The sequence below is a fragment of the Halyomorpha halys genome, unplaced genomic scaffold (genome assembly GCF_000696795.3).
Source record: "Halyomorpha halys isolate HHAL.00 unplaced genomic scaffold, Hhal_1.1 Scaffold43.1, whole genome shotgun sequence".
Taxonomy (NCBI): domain Eukaryota; kingdom Metazoa; phylum Arthropoda; class Insecta; order Hemiptera; family Pentatomidae; genus Halyomorpha; species Halyomorpha halys.
In genome coordinates this window covers 31,686-52,331 of record NW_027106553.1, presented here as the reverse complement: position 1 = coordinate 52,331, position 20,646 = coordinate 31,686, and the positions used below count along the sequence as shown (strand labels likewise).

General features: G+C 33.9%; 1 long non-coding RNA gene across 1 annotated transcript in view; it reads left to right on the top strand.

The window, feature by feature from the left end:
• LOC136795177 (uncharacterized) overlaps positions 1-20,646 on the top strand; it is a 29,038-nt gene that overhangs the window by 3,693 nt on the left and 4,699 nt on the right. The window contains exon 2 of the long non-coding RNA XR_010842744.1: positions 541-719. This is a non-coding gene — a long non-coding RNA (uncharacterized lncRNA). The remainder of the gene's footprint in view (positions 1-540; positions 720-20,646) is intronic.

The window sequence follows — 20,646 nt, the reverse complement described above, 5'->3', positions numbered from 1 at the left end:
TGAGATGTACTAATTTATTAGTATACTTTTTTAAAAATTTAAGTGGTAATTTGAGATGTACTAATTTATTAATATACTTTTTTAAAGATTTAAGTAGTAATTTGAGATGTACTAATTTATTAATATACTTTTTAAAGATTGAAGTAGTAATTTGAGACGTGCTAATTTATTAGTATACTTTTTTAAGTTTTTCTCAGATTAATTCCTTGTTATTGATATTGAGAATTTATGAAAATAAAGTAATACATTATAGTATATGTAACTTGATGAAGGATAAGCTCTAGACTCTAGTTAAAGCAATGTATTGGGATGGGTAAGGAGCCAATGTGGACTGTATAATACGGTACATACGTATCATGGGTCCACCCATATTTTGGTTCTGTACCTTTCAATGCATGCAAACGTTATGTGTAATTGCGTAAAAGTCGGGGCTTTGGTTATGACCTGCTCTTTAATCTTTTTAATCAGTTCTTTGTTTTGTTTATGAATATAATTTGTGCATCTTTAAGCTACTATCTACTGACAATTAAACTGTTTTAGATCTGAATTATAAGACATGAAGAAGGGCTGCCTTAACTAATAGAGGTTTGAGCCAAAGAGATACGCGGTAGTGGAATGCGGACGGATTCTTATGCCAAAGAGGGCTGTTATGGAGCGCACCCAGCAGTGCGTGCACGCAGCCGTTCCGGTTCGATCCCTGCGTAATGTTAATATGACGCGTAGGCAACTGATCCTTCCTCTTAATGGTTTTAGTTTACTCGTAAACGGTGAAACATGTGTTTTATGACTTTCGTTTTTATTTTGATAACCGCTATCTATGGAGATATCATAATTAATTAACGGACTGCTATTGCTTCTTGTGGACTTGTATATTAAAGAGAGAAAATTAATTAACCATTATAACTAAAAATGAAGCCTCTAATTTTTGTAGAGTAAAACTCAAATGAATATAAGAATTATTCAAAATATTATGAGTTTCCTTAGTGCTAAGTAAATGATGACTAATGAATAGGCTAATTATGTCTTGTTGAAGGCTGTAATGTAATTTTAATTAAGAAAATGATCAATCATTTAGTGATGATTCAAGTTCACTGTGGAATGAGATGTTGGCATCTTGTTTTTCTTCAAGCCCTTCATCCTCATCTCACTAGCCCTGCTTGCCTGTGGTCTTTGGTTACTTACACATTCATATGAGTAAATTATTGACAAAAGTAGTAGTTTTCACCATATTTACCAAAATAATGATTTTTAGTTATTAAAAAAAAAAAAAAAAAATTGATTCACAACAGTACCCGGGAACATATAGAACTCTATTGAAGCTAGAATTGAAGCTTGAATTGAATTTACACTCATTTCTAGCTTAAGTTAATGTTCAAACATATTTTCATAAGATTACTTTAATTTACACTCATTTCTAGCTAAAGTTAATTTTCTAGCTATTTTTATTATACTATATATTATTCCTTCTTTTTCTCTTTCTATTTACTTTTTCGCTTTTTACCATGCTTCCCTACATTTCTTAATTTCCATATAATAAGCTGATAGCTCTTTGGTTATTTATAGTTGAAGACAATGGGAAGGTCCTGCTGGAGAGATATAGGATGGGGCTGACAGAGGACAGAGGACATAAGGAGTACCGTACGAGCTAACAGTGTGTCCTACTGCCCTCCCTCCACCTTCTCCTCTCCCCCTAACCTATTATTTCTTCTTACCATTTCTTCCAAGTTTATTCTGTCTTTAAAATTCATATTACTAATAGAAACTGGACTTTCCTACTCTGAAAATTATCAAAAAAAAACCTAAGCAGTAAAAACTCTTAAGATGTGCAAAATCCTGTACTAAAAATTGATAATATCCAAAATTGTTTATATAATATCCAAATCCTGCTGTAATGAACTTTATTAATTTGGAGATGTGATATCGTTCGAATTAAAGTAAACTCCCTCATAATGTCTGGGAACATTCGCGGTATCAAGTCGAGTAATTAAGCCCTCAAAAATAAATATGGGCTGATCCGTTGGCTACAAACGGATGGACCACAATAAGCGCCTATAGGCTCTATTTACTCTATTTTACTCTATTTACTCTATTTTACTCTGACTGTGGTTAGGAATGCTAAAGTTATCAAGGATCTCTATAAAAATTAATTTTCACAATATTTATTGCTGACGATACCGTAATAACTTACTTAATGAACTTAATAACATGTCATTCGATAAGTAATGGTCAAGATCCAATGAAAAAAATTTACATTCATTTACCTATACGAAATATATAGTAAGGGGATTGTCATGCTGAATACTGAAGAAATAGCTGTTTTAAAATGTACAAAGATTAATTTCATCTCAAAGTAGAGTGTAAAGTGATAGTTACCAGACGGTCCGCACCAGATATTTTTGTAATTCAAATGGCATTTTTTATTTTATTTTTTTTTTTTTTTAATTTTAGAATTTTCAAAATCAAATTAATATTTCTATTATTAAATCGAGCATTTCTAGAATAATACGAAAAGAAATATTTACTTAAAAAACTAAATTTAATAAACTTTTTTCTCAATTGAGCACAATTTAATGAAATGCTGTTTCCTCACTGGCCACTTAGCTCATACTATTCGTAAAATATTGAATCTTATCCGCAAAAGGATGCTTTATTTCTTACACTGGCCGCTTGAAGAAAAATCATGGGGAGGGAGGAGGAGGGGGAGGTCTTTTAACCGCACCTCGTTCTATAACAACCGCTCTTATTATTCTAACCCCCCCCCCCCCGTTGGAAAATTTTATGTGAATAACGATATAATGGATGATTAAGTTAGGTAACGTACTTATCGATGCTTTGCGCCTTCTTCAAAGAAAGTTTTTTTCATGATCGTTCCAGTCTAGACAACTGCCCCATTATATTATTTAGAGTTAAATATCATTTCTTCCTGATTTACGTAAGAGCTCTCAAGATTATTTAACCAACGACCAGCATTCGACGAAACTCTAAACAGAGCGGCAGCGGTGAAATAATTAGAAAACGGAAAACAATTCTGCTGATTGGTGAACCATGTTGTAATGAAAGCTTAGCAAACCCGAAGGTTCGGTGCCGATATGTACAACACAATGGCTGCCTCAACACGCTACCCCATCATTGCTTATTAACTGTTTAGGGATTCGTTCGTTCCTGAGTCCAACTTATTCACCGCTTGTCTCATGGCTGATATTCTCCGGATTTAGATTACAGTTTCCACGATTTGGTGTTAACTCATAGAAATTCTCCGATTAACTCATTCTTTTTCGGGCCGAATGATTAAAAACCTTCAGGCAATTTAAAAATCTTCCCCCAAACTACCTTTAATTTTTTTATTCGAAATAAATAACTAATTCTTATTGTTGGCAATACTAAATAATGGACAATTCAAAATATATAACTAGTTCTTATTGTTGGCAGTACTAAATAATGGATAATACAAAATACATAACTAGTTCATATTTTTGGCAATACTAAATAATGGACAATTCAAAATATATAACTAGTTCTTATTGTTGGCAGTACTGAATAATGGACAATACAAATACATAACTAGTTCTTATTGTTGGCAGTACTAAATAATGGACAATACAAAATATATAACTAGTTCTTATTGTTGGCAGTACTAAATAATGGATAATACAAAATACATAACCAGTTCTTATTGTTGGCAATACTAAATAATGGATAATACAAAATATTTAAAAAAATGATGTTGAGGTTCGAATTGTAAAAAAACTGAGACCATCTCTATTTTTATCTGTATGCTTATTTTAGAACAATATATTTGTATGTACAAATACAAAAAATTTTTTTATTAATATATGTTGGAGAATGGGTTGGTAATCCAAACTGGCGCGGCCTTGATTTGGAGGAGGACGCGAAGCAAAACCAATTGTACAACCTTCATGCCTTTTTTCCACTGCAATCAAAAAGAGAAAAATCTAATCACTTTTTTCTGCCTAAGCCTCACTCCTCAATTCTTCCATCAGTTTGCACAAAATATGTTTAACAATCATATCTACCTAAATCATCCAGTAACAACCATGTTCAACAACTGCATTTCACCACTAGTGTATGATTAAATTGCATTGATACAGAAGTCATTTCGCAAAAAAGCAATATTGATTTCGAAGTTATGAATCGTAAAATGGTATAACTTTGTGCCAAGGGATGCGAAATCGGGCCGCATCATTTCCGGATGTCAAAGCCCTACTGGTTAGAAATAGTCACTGCTCATACAATAGATAGAAAAAAAAACAAATCAAAATATTTTAAAATTATTGATGTCCGAAAATCATGTGACCCAAGGTTGAACCTCGAACCATATAGTTGTACAATTTTATGTACTATGAGGCACTGCCATAATAAGGTACTGGTATAATAAGGTACTGGTATAATAAGGTACTCGAATTATAAGATACTGGCTTAATAACGTGCTGATATAATAACGTGCTGGTATAATAAGGTACTGGAATTATAAGGTATTATTCAATTGGATAATATCGAATGTTAATGTTTTTTTATTTAAAACTGTTGATATAATTTTCAAACCCTATTCCAAAATTTTGGAGATATTTATTTATTTATAAGATTTATTAGAATCAGTTATGCACCAAATCCCATATCATTACCCATTTCTATACAAATTAGTTGATAACTTAATAACCGTGACACCAACTAACAATAAAGAAAAATAAATGGTTTTAAGTGAACTCCGAAAATTCTGCTTCAGGTTAAAATATGAAGCCAATAGGAAATAACATTTTTAGATGTTCTTTTGATTAGAAAATTGAACGGGGAAACAGAAAGGGGTACAAAGATACATTCAGTATCCAATGTCCGTGAAGATATAAAATTAATATCGCTAAGAATTTATAAAACTGGGTAAGAAAATTAACTATAAATCACTTATACACATAAAATCAGTAGTTGCTTGAATGGTTCTCCTATTAATGAATGGATACCCACACGAACGTGTTAGCCAGTAAAACAAACGTCTAAACTGCCATCCCGAGAAATCGACAGTAAAATATACTACAAAATTACACGCACGCACCCACACGCGCACAACCACACACTCAGTTATACATTTGACGAAAACATTTGTATTATTCATTTATATAAAAAAGTAAATTTTCAAATTAATAGTTTTACCTAGACTCCTTGTTTGAAGTATAATGTTGATAAATCGCCCATCACAAATGCTCCAATGTTAGTAACTGATCGCCAAAAACAAATATTTTGGAATCTCTCATCTGTTTTTACAGTTTGATCTCATTTTTAAAAACATCGGTCATCGCCGATTTTTTTTCACATAAGTACACCAATTTACGGAAAATAAACCATTAACTGTCTTTTGAAAACAAATAAAAAGATCAATGGTCAATAACGTTATAAGAACCATCGAATTGTCAAATTATTTATTCATAAATTCATTTTATTTGTTTGTTTCTGTCAACATTGTCTATTATCCTGTACGACTTTACATACTAGATATTAATTTTTCTAATATATTTGGCTCTCTAATGTTATTGTATGATACTACTCTAAATCCCGTACAATGGCTCACAACGTGAGAAAATATTTCTCTTTTAGTGTATTATCCAATTCTTTTATAATTAATAATCCATTTTTTATTTTTAACAGAAATGAGAGATAATCATTAAGAAATGCTTAATTATTTTAAATAAACAAAATTGATATTTGAAATTAATATTATTATTATAAATATTTCTATAATATATATTTCTAAATATATATTATTATAGATATTTCAAAGGAGTTTATATCCAAAGATGGAAATATTTCAACGAGTATATGACCTGCCTGATATTATACATCACTTAACTATACATTGTTTCACCGAGCATAAGCTCAAATCGAAAGAGAAAATAAAATAAAATAAATGTAAAATGAAAAATAAAATGGTAATTGGTATTGGAACTTGGTTCTTGGTAATTGGTTCTTAGGAATTGGTGTTGGTAACGGTACTTGGTACTTGGTACTCGGTAATTGTTATTGGTACTTGGCTCTTGGTAATAGGTATTGGTACTTGGTACTCGGTAACTGGTTCTTAGTAATTGGTGTTGGTTTTATAGTTTTATGGAAAATGCCGTAAAACCCCAGGCATATACCTACCTTCCTTAAATATTTCATTTGAGTTTTGATTTTTATTCGTTTTTGAGCTTAAATTGATACTTGCGTTCTTGCTTATTTGGGCACATATTTTTTGAATTTTTAGTTTAAGAACTCGAATACGAAATTTTTCACAGTAACAAAACTTCCTCTTACTGTATATACCATATTTAAGTGGAAATAAAAATAATATAACTACTAAATAATAATAAAAGCTCACTGGAGCAATAACCCTCTTCACATAATAATTTCAAGAATCGGTTTCCAGTCAATGTTGAATGCACTTATGCTTTGAGTGCCAGCTAAATTTCACGTCGGGTCAAGATTGTATTAATAAAAATAATATTATAATGTTTATAATACTAATTAAATGGTATAAAGAGGAAAATAGTATAAGTCAGAAAATGGTGAGGAAATAGCTGAATTGTTTGGAATGCTGAAGAACATTTCGAAATTATGGCTGTTTATTCAGCACTGAGTTGATTGTTGAGGAACCCGAAGAAAGATGGTTTATATCGTACAGAGGGACATCCTTTGGGCAGGACATGTAGAGCAGCATCACCTTCATCATTACCACGGTCACCTTGATAATGAGGAGTTTTGGTCATCAGCAAGATCTTGGCCTCAAATGGAAAATCTGACATCTTAAAGCCCCTGGAATGAAAAAACATAAGGTGCACTCAAAGGAGAAAATAAACGGAAACAAATAAGATGCAGTCAAAGGAGAAAATAAACGGAAACTAATAAGATGCACTCAAAGGAGAAAATAAACGGAAACAAATAAGATGCACTCAAAGGAAAAAATAAACGGAAACAAATAAGATGCACTCAAAGGAGAAAATAAACGGAAACAAATAAGATGCACTCAAAGGAGAAAATAATACTAGAAAACAAATAAGATAATTCTAATTTAAAGTTTTTTAGAATTAAAAACCTAAAGTTTCCACGAAGGTTTATTATATTCTTGAAAAAATGCAAACATTTTACATAATTTTTTAATCCCACACTAAATTTTGGAAACTACCGTACCAAAATTTTGTTTAACCTTTTTTAAACAAGAATAAATTTATTAAAATGTAATAAAAAATTTAAATAGTCCCATAAAAGTTAATATGATTAGTTTTAACAATTGTGAGGTGGGAGTATTTGTTTTAGAATATTTGTATTTTTTTAAGTTGGTAAGTTGTATTATTATTATTATGGAACATTAATAATATGCCTTAGTACTCATTAGGAGAGTATTAATTTATTTTTTATGGGTTGCTTTGATTTTTTATTAAAATATGGAAACATTTTCTATTATTATTTATTGCGTTTTCTAATTTTAAACAGACCGGCAATAGAATGCTGCAATATTTAGTTTTATAAATAGAATTCTAATAGTATGGTGCAATATTTAGTTTTATGAATAGAATTCTAATAGTATGGTGTAATATTTAGTTTTATGAATGGAATTCTAATTGTCATAACGTACTGTAAAAATGTTCTTTAATAAAGATGGGAGCTATTTTGGTATCCTCTATGGGGAAGATGTGAGAAAGTATTATTCCCTCACTTGCCTTTTCGAAATCTTGCCTATCCGTCTCTTCATAATAGAGACAGAGATATTGGCCAGAGCGTAATGGCGATCATTTCTCCTATTATTGGAGAAACTCCTTCCATACTCTAGAATGCTATAGAAGAAATAAGAAAGACTGAGTTGATGGGAGAGAATTGAGAGAGGCCGATGAAGAGAACGGAATGGGAGAGAAGAAAGTAGTTCAGTAGGTCCCCCTTGGCAGCGAAAGTTGAGAAGGGGACACTCCCGTCGCCATTTTCCTTCACAACTTCATATCTTATTTATTTATTTACATTTGCACATATTATTTACTTTATAGTATATTATATTGCTAACTTTATATTATATTACATTATTTACTTTATATTATCTTGTTTCAGGCTGGTAGTTTTATTAATAATACCAAAAATTATGCAAATAGTCTCAACCTTTTTTATTAAAACATATTACATGTCAAACATTTCGGCCGATCCAGCCATCATTATCTATATATTTTCCAAATAGGTTTGGAAAATACATAATACAACTAAGAGAGGTCGCCATATACCGTTTTTCATTTATAGAAGTGGAAAAGTTAATAAAAAAAAGCATGATTTATGTTGTTATATGCATGTACTGTTATTTGTGAAAACAATAAAAACTGTGGCTTAAGGAAATCAGTATATGTTTTGTATTTGTGTCCTATTAGATTTGACTTTTGGCATATCTTTTTTCTGCGCCAGGCTTTGAAACTCTTTCTGAAGTTTCTTCACAGCTCTCATGTGATTCTTTGTACAAAACCTTAGATAGTAATAAGTAACTAACTTAGATAGTACTGAATAACTAACTTAGATAGTAATAATTAACTAACTTAGATAGTACTGAATAACTAAGTTAGATAGTAGTAAAATACCAGTGATGCGGCGAGAGGGATGCGCTGGGATCTTATGAAGCTCTGCTCTACCCCTCACACGTGGGGGATAGAGTGGGCTCAGGGATCCTCAGGTAGATTGTGTAAATATTGTATATAAAAGTGTAAATGTGACTAGAGATTATATTATTTTATTTATTTATTTTTTTCATACACATAGTGTGATAATGTTCATTTTGTTTATTCTTCTGTTTGTATATATTTTAAGAGATTTTTTTTTCATTCATTTATTTATTTTATTTTAGTATGTATGAGATCATTCATCACTATTACCTATGGCCCACAACAGCCGAAAAATGAATGTTAACTGCCCCAGGTGGGAATCGAACCCACAACGATCCGAACCGAGCGCACTGGAACCTGCGTCCCAACTCGCACGGCCGTCACGACCCTAAGTATGTACATAACTATTTGTCACTCTTAAATATCAACTCACGGTAAATGGAAATGAATTCTGTACATAGTTATTAATCACTCTTAAATACCAACCTACAGTAAATAAAAATGAATTATGTAATTCCATCTTGTGATAGTCGATCTTTGAGCCACAAAGTTATAATTTTTGGCTCGCCGAATGAATCACCTATATTCAAAAATATTCATGTCCACAATCCAATGTAATCCCTTAAAATCTATTATCACATTTTTTTTTTAAATCCATAAGGTAGAGGGAACATTTCTGAACATAATGTTTTAAAATATTTTCCTTAAGGGTTTCACACTTTTCTCTAGAGTCATATTTTAAAGAATGGCTAAAATGCATTTTTATGCTGAGAGATATCTAAAACGGCTAAAGTCATCGATAAAGTCATGAATGGGCTCGAACGCTCAGAAATTACACTATTCGAGCTATTCGATGTTGATTCGAAAACCGTAATTAAACGAACAGTATTTCATAAAATATAAATTTCCAACATCTGCAAAACAAGAACAAAATCATTATTGTATGTGCATTAAAGCGAAATATACAGATCTTTTGCAATATAAATGGATTTAAAAGTTTATTTAAATTTACCAGGAATGAATGCGAAGTTATTAAAAGGAATTCAGTGTTATGTTTTGTAGATAATTTTGCACTTCCATCATGGTTACACGATTACACACGATATAATAGTAATGGAATAAAACTAAATCAAACTGGTCGTGCTAGTGGAGGTCTGCTAACCTTTATCCATAACTCAGTCATGTCCTCATTCTTATTTAAAAATCGTTATTGGATATTTAATAGCATGAAAACAGAAAATATCCTAATAGTTTTCGGGAACATCTACTTTCCCCCTTCATGTGATATTGATAATTGTCTTGAAGAGTTGAGAGAATTAATATGTAATATTTTTATCAATTATCCTACCGCCCGCTTAATTTTAAATGGGAACTAGGACAATGCACACGTAGGTAATTTAAACTCTTTAGACGATGAAATACTGGTCAACTCAAATCTTTTCGCCTCAAGAACAAGCTAGCACATTCAAGTCAACAAGCGAGGGAAACTCTTGGTGGAAACTATGGAATCATTAGGTCTCATATTATGTAATGGACTTCACCTCCGGACAAACCAGGTAAAGATACATTTATATCAAATTCAGGGCGAAGCGCAATAGACCTATTGTCGATAAATGACAAAACCCTCGATATTTTAAATGATATGGAGGTAACACTCATGTCCAACTCCCTAGACCATTTGGCCTGTATAGCCTCGTAAAAAATACCTTCATCACAAAAATTTGGTTTTCTCCAATATAATTATTCGTCAAATAACATGGCTTGCACTATCAACAGACGCGTCAAATGAGATGAAAATAAAACCAACGACGTTAAAGTATATTTATCTAGCTCTGGTAAAATATACTGTTATTCTCAAGATGCAAACTCATTATATTTACTCAAAGTATGCATGAAAGTATGTCAGAAACTGGACTAATGATCACTATTGAATCATCTAATAATCCAAAATTTCTATCTAAACAACCATGGTTTGATGGGGATTGTAGAAATACCAAAAGAATCTTTAAAAAAAACATAAAGAGCAATGGTTAAATTCCACACTTTATATGAATTGTTCAACGAATTTATCGAAGCTAGGAAATTATACAGACAGCTAATACACCTCAAGAAAGAGGCATTTATAATCTGCATGTTAAAAACCTACAAGAGGTTAGAAACAGCAAACAATTTGGGACAACAATAAAATCATTACAATCGTATAAAAGCAATAAAAACGAGATAGAGTTGATGGAATGGAGCAGGTTCTATAAAAAACAAAATGATTATAAATATTTCCAAGATATTAATTTTTTCTCAGTGACTCATCCGCTTTTAGATAGTGACATTTCCCTAGAAGTGTGAGTGCGTCCATCCAAAAACAAAAAATCCACAGGACTTGATCATATTATCTACGAGACATTTAAAAACCTTACGCCAGAGAACATTATTTACTAAATTTATTTAACCTTGTAATGAACCACCTCTTCCTTGCTCGAAATCAAACCTTCATTTGTTATTTAAGAAAGGTGACAGAAAATATACAGATAATTACCGTGGGACATCCTTAATAAATTCTATGGCAAAATTATTTACTAATATCCTTGCATGAAGACTTATGTTATGGGCTGACTCTGAAAATATTATCCCTGAAGAGCAGGCAGGATTTAGAAGCAAGAGAGGCTGCATTCATCATATTTTTCTCCATAATGCACTCATAGGAATAAATTTCAAGACAAAAGGAAATTATCTAGAAGCGGTGTTTATTGATCTGAAGAAGGCCTTTGATTCCGTTAACCACAACCTTTTTGTGGGAAAAGCTTTTTGCACTTGGCCTTAGTGGTTAAATTATTAGAATCATGAAGAGCTTGTATGACAATGCTACCACCCAAATTCAATAAATGGTCAACTAAGCGAAGAAATAGACGTAACTGTTGGGTTGCTACAAGGGGAAAGCCTCGGTCCAGCACTCTTCATCCTCTTCTTGTCTGATATTATTCAGCTTTTCCAGGATAACGGAGGCACAGGAGTTAGCTTTGACCTTAGTCACGAGGCATTAATGTCATTGCTAGCAGGTGACATAATCCTTACAAGTAATAACTCTCTAAGCTTAAACGTGCAAAATTCAAAAGTCTTTGTATTCCATAAATCACCCAAGTTAAAACATCTCAAACCTTTTTATTGGCACGACACAAAGTTGGAGTATACAAAAACATATAGATATTTAGGAGTACCTTTTGCATCCACAGGTAAATCAAAAAAGGCTTCTGTACATTTTATACAAAAGTCATCCACTGCTACCGCTAAAGTTTTGGAAACCCTGAGAAGAGGAAAGAGTGACTCTTCGAAACAAAGATGGCATTATATGACTCAATGGTCTCCTCAGTTCTCCTATATGCATCCAAAGTTTGGAGCCTTAGATATCTGGATGCTTTCGAAATTTCTCATGTTTCAACAGACTAAGGACTGACGTAGAATACAACTGGGTCTCACAAGTCAATATGATAGCCCACCAATATGGATGTAGAAATGAGCTCAATAGTTCATATGAAAACGGAATATTGAGGCATAAAGGCGATGTTCTTGAACCACAACTTCTCAAATGACATCAATAGAGCATTGAATTCAAATATTAACCCCATATACCGATCAATTTGCAGTTTTAACCCACTCAAACCTGAAGCATATTTAACATATAGGTTAGATTAAAAAAAAATAAGGTGCATCAGCCAACTAAGAGTAGGAAACCCGGAGCATCTCAAACTACACCACGGTAGCAAAACCATCACTTTCAAGGCAAACGAACTCCATTCTGCAAAAAATATTTCAATAATAGTTTGTAACCTTTAAGAAAATAGACAATATATCTTAAAGCCACCCATATCCGTATCTTGCGACTTACAAAACATTGAAAACATATTAAACATTGATAGTGAAGCCAAATTGAACAGACTATATATTTATATTGTAGCAATATGTAATAAGTTTAATTTTGTATGTGATATATAAATTCTATTATGTAAATATTTTTCGAAGCCAATTAATATCTTTCGTTAATTTAAAAGAATTCTCATTATTTTAAGTTAAATATAATGGAGCAATGAATATTATGTTAATAGCTGTGTATTATCCAATCTGTTTTTTAATATTTTGTTGTAGAGAACTTGTTTTATCTTTTGTTTATTGTTTTTGTAATGAAGCACTAGACTCAGGTTTTGTTTTATAATTGTATATTGTGTTATGAATTTGTACAAGATTTTGTCTTTCACAAATAAAATCATTTCTAAAGAGAAATAAGGTTGGCTACCATTAAATACATGAAACACAAAAAAAAAATTTAAGAACAAATATGAGTGCTAACTGATGTCTAGGTACTCACATTGAGAACACTTGATTTGAGTGCATTAATAAAGTGCTAAGTTGTTTAGGTACCGTTTGCATTTGCTTCTTATTTATTGAATTTTGTCCAAAGTCAAGCTCTCATGATCCCCAGTGGTCAGTCTAATATTCCCTTCTCCGGAGGGACCCCAAAGCTTTCAAGATCCCCAGTGGCAAGTCTAACATTTCCTTTTCGCAGAAGGGACCCCAAAGCTCTCATGATCCCCAGTGGTCACTCTATTTCCTTTTCGCTTCGCTGCAGGTGGCTCTTCCTGTCGTCATTTCCTCCCTAACTTGCAGTGCACTTCCTCGTCGGGTTAAGCAGCTGTCCAGGCCACCGTAACTAGCCTGGCCTCGTTTACAGTCCAGTCAATTAGAACCAAAATGGAAATAGCTGTTGCAATATTTTTTTAATATCTCAAGAGACAACAAATGACAGCTTGAGAAAGAAAACAATGAATTCATCAAACCACGTAAACATAAATGACAAGAAAAGTTAGTGCAGTATTTCTCATATCTGTCACCGACAGCGCTCGTGTTTGCCCGCCTTATTCACAAGTCAAAGACTAATAATGTCGTATGTTTTGTCCATTCAAGTCTTTTTTGTAAAAAAAAGGTGAACAATATGCCCACTTTGGATAAGCTCATGCACTGTTGCTCATAAGATTAAGTCCTAATCCTAATTGAGTAGCCTTCGATAATGAATAAAACAAAATAAACTGCTAGTCACTAATTAAGAAGTACAAAAAACTAATCAATAGGAGCCTTGAGAGAGCTCAAACAATGTTCTTGCTCCGAGCTCCCGCTTCCTCAACATCGCTCTTCATAATAAGTTGTGGCCTTCGAAGCGAAATCATTTTATTATCATTCGCTTGGAGAAAATTACCTTCAATTAGTCTTTATTTTCATCTATTAGAGCTATCGGCAAAGACTTTTGTAATTTCTTTTACTGCTGTCTTGTCGAAAAGAATTGAATTAAATTAATTAGATTATTAAGCAAAATAGAAACGAAAACGTGTCTTTTAAGTGTATTCTATTCCATCAATTTATTAATATATTAAGTATATTCTATCCCATCAGTTTATTCATATATTTAGTATATTCCATCCTTAGGATTAAAACTCTGTTATTTCCACAGTGTATATATTTTTTAGACAGAGTTGATTAAAGATAAGGGCGTGCACAGTTCATTAATTTATCAATTGTATATTTATTACTTCTGAGGTCGTTGTAGGGGGGGGGGGAGTTAAGATGTCATCATAGCAGCCTGTAGCTGTGCCGGTTCGAATCCAGCCTTACGTTTACCAGGTTTACTTTCATTTTGTGGTTGTCTGACGGAATGATAAAATCAACCTTCCCTCTCTGCTTGAAAGGGGTTGGTTAACTTTAGGATAATCCCTCCTATATCAGATATTATCAGGTGGAGGTTACTAAGGTGATGCCTTAGCTCACTGCCTCAAAACTATTGAAATAAATTATAATGAATCAAGGTGCTAGTTTTCAAAAGATAGGAGGACGTTTCAGTGCTTAAATGTTTACATTCACGTAAATATCTATGGAATATATATTTATATACTATATATGGAATATACAGTAAGTGTAAGTATTGTAGTCGTGTCAAATTTAGAATTTCTGACGGAAATAGTTTAGAGATATCCATAGGCCAAATTGTCAAGTCTCGCAATGGTCTCTGTGTGAGACTAACCGAGTTCAAACACGAACAATTAGGAAACTGAAAAAATAACAACATATATTATGCTTGTGTATGCATGAGGCGTTGCAACAGGTTATGCATGTCTGAATCGTTGCAACAGGTAATGCATGTGTATATCTGAGGCGTTGCAATAGGTAATACATGTGTATGTCTGAGGCGTTGCAACAGGTAATGGATGTGTATGTCTGAGGCCTTGCAGCAGGTTATACATGTGTATGTTTGAGGCGTTGCTGCAGGTTATGCATGTGTATGTTTGAGACGTTGCTGCAGGTTATGCATGTGTATGTTTGAGGCGTTGCTGCAGGGTTTTGTTAAAATCGACCGACCGGAAGATTCACTTTAGAAAATTTATTTTACATTTCTTCAGGGTTTTCACCAAAATAGCTTTAGCTTGGGCACATGAGTGCTCAATCAAGTGAATGCTCAACTTTAAATATCTGAATCTCATCCTCGTTGAAATAGATCATAATGCTTAAATGATCGATTAGTAAAAAATCTTAGACTTTATTAAAAGTGAAAGTAAAACCTTTAATTTTTGTTATTTGGAATAATTGGCATTTTTTTATTGAAAACAGATGGAAATAGTTTATCAATATAAATTATGAAAGAATTTTATTCTTTACTAATGCTGAAAATTATAAACAGTAGTTGAGAGACTAAAACTCCCCCAATGGAAATAGCTACGCTAAGGCCATTGCCAGTCCCAGGCCTGGAGAAAGGAGAAAGGCTAATTCATGGGCCGACTTCCTATGAATTGTAAAAACCATATTGTTACGAAAACTCAACGTAGCCTCGGATGTATGATTGATTCACGGCAACGGCATGGACCTCGGAAACGGATATATAAAATAGGAAACTGGAAAGTAGGTACTTTATACAAAGCTGGAGCTCCTAAAGAGCTTACTGATTTGTCACAGAAGTCCTCTTTGGACATCTTGGCAATACGGGAGATGAAATGGATTGGAAAAGGTGATATAAAGAGAATTACGCTATATAGATTAGAGGCCATTTCCGGAACATTAGTTTGATTTGTGTTCATGGCTCTACAGAAGAGGATGAAGAGGAGAATGATATTTTTTATGAGCAAATGGAAGAAGCATATAGTACTTGTCCCAGTTACGATATGAAAATCGTGTTGGGAGACTTTAATGCACAGGTTGGAAAAACAGCTGAGACCCACCTTAGGAGTTAATCATAGCTTACACAGTAGAACTAATGACAATGGGTACAGAATGGTAATCTTTACAACATCGAAATCTATGGCATTTATGAGCACAATGTTCCCTCATAAAAATGTCCATAAAGAAATATGGCACTCTCCGGATGGCACCACAGCAAATCAAATTGATCGCGTACTGGTATCCTCCAAAACTTTAACTTCATTATGATGAAACTCCACCAAAGAGTAAAATGTACTGCAAAGAAACAACAAATCCGATACGAGCAGTGGAACACAGAAGGCCTAGAGACAAAAGAAATGCTAACTAAGTTTTCTGAGAGGTTTTATCAGATAGTCATAAGCGGAACAGTTGGTGAAGCTATGGCAAGTGAAAACAAGTGGAGGAGTATCAAGGTAGGATTGGCCCAGACTGCTAAAGAAGTGTTTGGAGAAAAAACAAGACATTCTCGTAACTATTGGTTTGACGATTAATGTGTACAGGCAATCAAGAAGCGGAATGAAAAAAGATTAAGGTGGATTAGTGGAAAGACACAGCTCAGTTACAAGGAGTACAGAGATGCCAGGATACACGCGAAGAAATTAGTAAGAAGCTAGAAGAGGGAAGCATTAAGGAAACATATTAAGGAATAGAAAATTCAAGAAGTAGAAATGGGTCCCGCAAGTTCTACAAAATGGTGAATAACATCAAGTGCGGACCGATCAGGAGAGCCAACCTAATCAAAGACGACCATGGCAACATACTAATGCTAGAAGAAGAAGTGCAAGAAAGGTGGTGGCAATATTTCAAGAGTTTATTGAACCCGAGAGGAGCAGAGAATTGTCTGGAAGACCGTGTACGATCACCAGCGGGTACTAATGATGAAGATTTCGAAGCCATTCCTCCCAATATAGAGGACATCAAAGTCATCTTGTCTAAACTTAAAAATAATAAATCACCTGGTAATGATGGACTCCAAGCAGAATTGTTTAAAGCAGGGCATCACGAAGTTGTCAGGGAACTACAGGACCTGATAGCTCAGATATGGGAAGAGGAAACCATACCTAATGAGTGGAATGAGGCGGCAGTAGTGCCTATATACAAGAAGATGGAGGATTCAACGATATGCAGCGACTATCGAGGGATTAGTTTGCTTAACATTGCACGTAAATGTTTTTCCATATCCCTGTATAATAGGCTCCTTCCGTATGTTGAACGGAAACTGGGTGATTATCAAGGTGGGTTCCGGCCCAATAGATCTACTATTGATCAAATCTTCGCCCTGAGGCAAATTTCTGAGAAGATGCAGGAACATCAGCAGACAACTTGCTTTTCGAGCTGCCTATGAAACAACCGTAAGGAGTGAGCTCATAGTGGCTATGGATGAACTGGGGCTTCCCAATAAACTCACCCGATTAGTAAAATGCACAATAGTGAGCACAACCTACTAAGTAAAATCCTGTGGATTATCAGAGCCTTTTGAAGTGGAATGTGGCCTGAGACAGGGTGACCCAATAGCTCCTCTCCTGTTTAATATCGCTCTACAAGCAATCATAAATAGAGCAGGAATAAATCAGGAAGGAACAGTATTCGCAAAGATGACCCAAGTTCTGGCCTATGCAGACGACGTCGTCATCATCGGTAGATCCCTGCAGAGCATTAGGACTGCGATGGATGTCGAAGCAAAAAGGATGGGCCTGCATATTACTGGGGAAAAAACCAAGATTATGCTGTTGGGTAAGAAGCCTCTGGACAAGAGGGAGAGTCGCCTTGTAATGGGCTCCTATAATTTCCAAGTGGTAAGAAGTTTTTCTTACCTTAGCTCTATTATCAATGACAACCAGGATGAAGAAGAAGTTAGAAGCGGAATAGCTACTGGAAATAGAGCTTATTTCTCCATTCTTAGGTTAATCAAAAGCAAACTTGTTAGTCATACCACCGAGTTCACCCTGTACAAAACGTTGATAAGGCCAATCGTCACATACGATGGAGAAACTTGGACACTAAGGAATGAAAGCATTAACCTGCTAGACAGGTTTGATAGAGTAATTCTGAGAAGAATCTTAGGGCCCATATGCGAGCATGGTAATTGGCGAAGAAGGAAAATGGTGAACTTTTTGGGCTCTATAAGGAATGTGGCATCTCCTTGTACATAAGGATACAGAGGTCTAAATGGCTTGGTCATGTTAGGGGATGAGCGAGGAAAGAGTGGCTATCAACTGTACAGTTACGTTCCGGATGGTGTGCGGCAACGTGGTAGGCCGAAGGGCGATGGAGGGATCCTGTGAGGTGGGATCTACGACAACTGAGAATCCCAGTTACCCTTACAGAAGATAGAGAAAGATGATTGGCGGCTGTTGAGCAGGTCAAGGGCAGCCTTATGCGCCTGTTGTGCCAGTAAAAGAAGAAGGAAGAAGTTGAGAGACTAAAAGGGGAGGGTATGCAGTTCCAATTATGTGTTGTTTATTGGTAAACTGCTATATATTGTTAAGCTGTTCTTATTGTTAAGCTGTTACATATTGTTTAGCTGTTATATATTAGTAAGCTGTTGTAAATTGTTAAGCTGTTGTGCATTGTTACGCTGTTATATATTGTTAAGCTGTTACATATTGTTTAGCTGTTATATATTAGTAAGCTGTTGTAAATTGTTAAGCTGTTGTGCATTGTTACGCTGTTATATATTGTTAAGCTGTTATATATTGTTAAGCTGTTATATATTGTTAATCTGCTGTATATTGTTAAGCTGTTATATATATTATTAAGCTGTTGTATTCTTGGCAGGAAATTGAGATGATATTCGTTACTGGAACTCTAGAAACCCTAAAATAAGAAATTTTGTTGCAAGAGAGAAAAAAAATTATAGTTTGAAATGTGCGCCTCACAGTGACAGGAGCTGCCTGAGGAATTTATTTGTTAAACTGTAAAATGAAGACAGATATGCCACTAATTCAGAGAGAATTTTTTTGTTTTTTCAATTTAAATTAAATTAAAACTAACTCAACTTTAGCTGATCAACTATTTTTAAAATATTTTATTTAATTATTTTTACACTTCTGATAGAAGTAAATAAAGAAATATTCACATATTGCACCATATTTTGTTTACAATTGTTTAGAAGTTTTCCGTCTTGTTAGATGCAAATTAAAATAATTTCTCCTGATTGGTGACATTACTTAACACACTACAAACTATAATACTACAATTGGTGACATTACTTTACACAGTACAGACTATAATAGTACAATTGAGGAGTGACAAGTGCTAACCCAATTTCACTATTTGCTTATTGACTTCATTGAGCGCAAAATAATGGACGACTCGATATCTATCATCAGAGTCATTAAAGTCACATCAGTTTTATTCTTATCGGATCACATTGAGAACTATCGATGGATCACATTGAGAACTATCGATGGTTCGCTATCGATGGTTCTTATCGGATCACATTGAGAACTATCGATGGTTCGCTATCGAAGAGCGGCAGGTGAATTTTAATGAGTGTCACTGAAAGGGCTTCCATTACTCGTATAATAGCAAATTAAATCGACCCCTCTCTGTTTGGTTTGCTCATAGAGCACCCTTTGACTGTTGCTAAGAAAAACATTCTTCTAATAGGGAAATTATTATTCTCCATCTTATCAAATAATATTACAGCATTTATAATTTCTGAATGAAGGCATAATAGTGCATATTTTTAGGTCCATCAATTGATAAATTAATTTAAAAATTAAAGTCTATTGCCCAGTCTAGCCACATTTTCCTTCCACGACATCCTTGGCCTTCCTCTTGGTCTTTTGCCAGTTGGTTTAGCTTCGAAGAATTAGGTCTTCATCCATTCGGCATATATATCCAAACTACTTCAACTGCCTCTTCTCTAGAATTCCTAGCTCCTCTCTTATTCTGGTATTCCTGAAGTGTTCCCTTCGTGTTCGGCCGGCTACTGTTCTGAAGTATTTCATTTCTGAGGCGGTAATTCTGTTCCTCAATCTGTCGAGAACGACCCAGCTCTCACTTCCGTAGAGTAGGGTGGGAAGGTAAATTTCATTAAAAAAGTTTTACTTTTCTTTGATCCATTATTGAAATATCAGCTTTTGAAATGCAATAGATATACTTCACTAATACCTTTTATAAAAATGAAAATTAATACCGAAATTGAGAATCTAGAAGGAGAATAATGTACTTTTCTTTCAAATATGTGTTCTGTTATAAAAAAATTGAGTCAAAACTCTCAAAAAGGTTTTTATACATGTACATAAATATATGGAAATTAGTGGAAACGAAGTGGAAGGCTGTAGCTATAGAAGGCATATCATTCCGGACCTTGCCAATTATTCCATGTCAGGTGGGGTCAAATGGACCCACTCATTCAATATCTGCACATGTGAAACTCGTCTACATAGATTGCAATTGAGACCACATCCCATGCGTAGGAAATACTGTTTCTTAATATATAAGACTATATCTTCATGTATAAGACTAAAAAGAACATAACTCACCAAAGTTATTTTTAACACCCAAGTGGAAAACTTGAAAACTGGGTAATTAAGAGCTTTATCTACTTTGTATACTAAAGCTTTGCCTTACTGAGTGAATATTGTGACGATATAATAAAAGTGTGTACTTTGTATACTAGAGCTTAGCCTTGCTGAGTCAATATTGTGACGATAAAATAACAGTGTCTACTTTGTATACTGGAGTTTGGCCTTGCTGAGCGAAATTTGGTGACGATATAATAAGAGTGTGTACTTTGTATACTAGACCTTTGCCTTGCTGAGTGAATATTGTGACGATATAATAAGAG